Genomic DNA, 3,944 nt, shown 5'->3' with positions numbered 1-3,944 from the left:
AGAACTTTACAAGTGGGACCGGCCCAGTGGCGCAGCAGTTAAGTGCACACATTCCACTTTGGCAGCCCGGGGTTCGCCGGCCCGGATCCTGGGTGCGGACATGGTACCACTTGGCAAGCCATGCTGTGGTAGGTGTCCCACATATAAAGTAGAGGAAGATGGGCACGGGTGTTAGCTCAGGGCCAGTCTTCCTCAACAAAAAAAAAAGAGGAGGATTGGCAGCAGATGTTAGCTCAGGGCTAATCTTCCTCAAAAAAAAAAACAACTTTACAACTGATTGGACATACTTGGGAAATTTATATTGTATTGAGGATCCTTCTTTATTAAATACTATCCAATCAGAATTTGCTCTTTCTGTTTTTGCTTTCTTTTAACATAATTTTCTTAAAACCTCGCCAAATGTATACTTGCCATTGATCATTCACTACAAAGCAAGCTGTCTACAATATTCATGTAGTCTCACGCATGTATACAGATGTGTGCAAGAACATTATACAGGGAGTTGCTCAATACCTATAATTTATTGAGAGAATAGAAAAGGAGACCTTCAAAAATAAAATAGCAGGTTTAACAGAGCTGTATGTATAGGAATGCATTAAACACTTATATATGGAAGTATAATTTTTTAACAATGAGGAAAGTTCATTACAATGTTCTTCATATCACTTTCCTTCAGACAGGCTACTGACACTCTTTTGGAAAAATTCTTCTTTCTTTCCCCTTAAGCTGTCAAGGGTCACATGGGCCTAGAAAGCATTTAACCACTGTACTCAGTTAAATGGTGTCCCCCTAATATTCGTGTCCACCTGGACCCTCAGAATGTGACCTTACTTGAAACAGGGTCTTTGCAGGTGTAATTAGTTAAAATGAGGTCATACTGGATTAGGAAGGCCCCTAATCTAATGACTGGTATCCTTGTAACAAGGCCATGTGAGGACACAGAGACACACAGGGAAGAAGGCCGTGTTAAGACAGAGGTATGTGTTAGAGGGATGCATCTACAAGCCAAGGAACGCCGAGGATTGCTGGCAACCAGCAGAAGCTAGGAGAGAAGCATGAAACAGCTTCTTCCTCAGAACCTCCAGAATGAACCAACTCTGCCAACAACTGATTTTGGACTTCTAGCCAATAGCACTATGAAAGAGTAAATTTCTGTTGTCTACATATGACAGCTGGAACTGTTGTGGACATCTTACAACTGTGATGGGACAAGCTTGAGGACCAAACTAATTCTCTGAGAATGGCAGAGCAAAACTATGGAAAAAGCCTGGGCTTTTAATGACATTGTCAAACCACTGAATTAGTTAACCTTGCTCTACCCTTAGTCCTCTTGTTATATGATATAACAAGTTCCCTTATTCCTTAAGCTTCTTTTAAGTTGGGTCTTCCTCTCTTTGCAGTCAAAAACATCCTAGTTAATAAGCCTCTCCTGGAACAAATATAAAAGGTCGATACTTTAGCTTCATTTCATGTTAACCAGACTTTTGTTTATTGCTCTAAAAGCTTAACCACTAGGATAAAAAGATGAATAGAACTGAAACTCTGAGAAGGGAAAAATCTCTTATACAAAATAACTTGAAGAGAGGAAAGATTATTCATCCTCAGTCAAATGTTTTTGGGTAGATAACAATGACATCAATGGTCTTGAATTATTTAATACTTTGTTCCACAGTGTCATTTATGAGCAATGTCTTTTGCAATTCAAGATTTAGAAGCATCTTAACTTTGCATTTCATTTACCTTGATCACATATATTTCAATCGTATATTTTTCCATGTTGGCTATGCTTCAATTTCTCTTTTCAATTTATTAAAACTCTTCTTTGTTGAACCTGAGCAACATACAACAGGGCACATGCAAAATACAAAAGTAGACAAAATGGAAATAAGTAAACAATCACCTCCAAATAAATAATCCACAATCTAAGACATTAGTCTTACTATACAAAAAGTTAATAAGGGAAGTAAAAAGAGCTAAAAATGACCAACAAACTATGGCAATAAAACTTGTGAATAGTTTTATGAGAAGAAAAAATATATTAAAAAGTATTTCTCTCTGAGGTGAAGCTATTATGACATTAGCGGGCTTGGTGAATGAGTTTAGACGCTGAGAAGCTTGAAATAGTACCAGGGAAAAGCACAGTTGAACAGCAAGGGCTGGGAAACTAGAAAGAAAAAGTAAAATGTAGCCAAGGAGGAAAGTGAGATCATAAAAAGCAGTCTATTTAAGGTTCAGGTCTGAAATTTGTAGAATTAAAGTGAAACCTTTCCATTTCAGGGACTGGAATTATGCTGAAATGGATTTTGATAAAACTCACCATTTAAATTTTATGAGTATGACTCCATAATTGCTACCTATCTATTATATAGAATGTACCCACAGAATTCTGCTGGCTGAATTAGTCATGACTCACTGGTATGTTTTTAGAACATTTAGATACATTGGTTGCATGAACATTTCAGGCAGTGTTGTTCAAATGTACCTCAATCAGAATACTTCAGTAGCTTCCACCATTTCCAATTAAGCACTAAAACATTGTGAACTACTTAAAACATTTCATAAAATATACTTTAGTGAATTATGTTTCATGAATTCCAAATGAATTTAGCAATAGCCTAACTAATACAGTTGTTAGGCACTGTTTTTGTTTTGGGGTTTTTTTGTGTGTGTTTGAGGAAGATTGGCCCTGAGCAAACATCTGTTGCCAATCTTTCTTTTTTTGCTTGAGGAGGATTGTCCCTGAGCTAACATCTGTGACAATCTTCCTCCATTTTATATGTGGGACGCCACCACAGCAAGGCTTGATGAGTGGTATATAGGTCCATGCCCGGGATCCAAACCAGCTAATTCCAGGCCGCCAAAGCAGAGCATGTGATCTTAACCACTATGCCACCAGGCCAGCCCCTTAGTCACTGTTTTTAATGTTAATAATACTCCCCTTCAGTAGAAATAAATATTGACTTGGTTATTTATTCATTTGCTCAACATTTATCAGCATTGCTCTGTGCAAAGCCCTGTGGTAGGCCATGTGGAGAAAGCAGCGATTCTGCCCATTCTAATATCACAGCTAATTTGAGAAGATAAAACACATACACCAATGACTATTATATGAGACAGGAAGTGGTAAATGCTAAAAGAGATGTGGATGTAAAATTCAAGGAGAGTGAGAGTATATTGCTGTCAGAGAGGTGTAAAAAAGGTTTTGTGGGGGCCGGCCGCATGGCGTAGTGGTTAGGTTCAGCACCCTCTGCATTGGCGGACCAGGTTCGTAGGTTCGGATCCCAGGTGCAGACCTACACTACTTGTCAGCCATGCTGTGGTGGTGACCCACATATAAAGTGGAGGAAGATTGGCACAGATGTTAGCTCAGGGATAGTCTTCCTCAGCAAAACATAAAATAAAAAATTAAATTAAATTAAAAGTTTTCGTGAAGAAAGTGCATTGATGCTGAATTCATTCCTTCTTTCCAGAAAAAGTTACTGGAAAGGTCCCAGCCCTCGCAGAAGTTGCAATCCAACAGGGAAGACAGATGATGAGCAAATAAAGATTTGAGAGTGGAGTGTTCCAGGGAAAGGGAAAGAGCTTGGTGAAATCAAGAAATAGAAATACGACCAATGTGGGCAAAGCGTAATGAGAAAAGGGGAGAGTAGTAGGAGAGGAAGTCAAAGGAGTAGGTAGCATTCAAATCATGTAAGACCATGTAGGCCATAGAAAGGAGTTTGGATTTTACTCTAAGTGCTTTGGGAAGCCACTAAAGGGTTAAGCAGGAGGGTAACATGATCTGCTTTGCATTTTTAAAAGATAATTGTGGCTGCAGGGTAGAGAAGGGATTGTAGAAAGGTAAGAGTGAGAGCAGGAACACTTCTCAGGAGGCAACTGAAAGAATCCAGGTAAGAGATCATGGTGACCCAAATACCAACGGTAGCCAGGGGGCTAGAGAGAAG

This window comes from Equus caballus, chromosome X (assembly GCF_041296265.1).
Source record: "Equus caballus isolate H_3958 breed thoroughbred chromosome X, TB-T2T, whole genome shotgun sequence".
In the NCBI taxonomy this organism is placed as follows: Eukaryota; Metazoa; Chordata; class Mammalia; order Perissodactyla; family Equidae; genus Equus; species Equus caballus.
Note: the sequence above shows the minus strand (reverse complement) of the source record.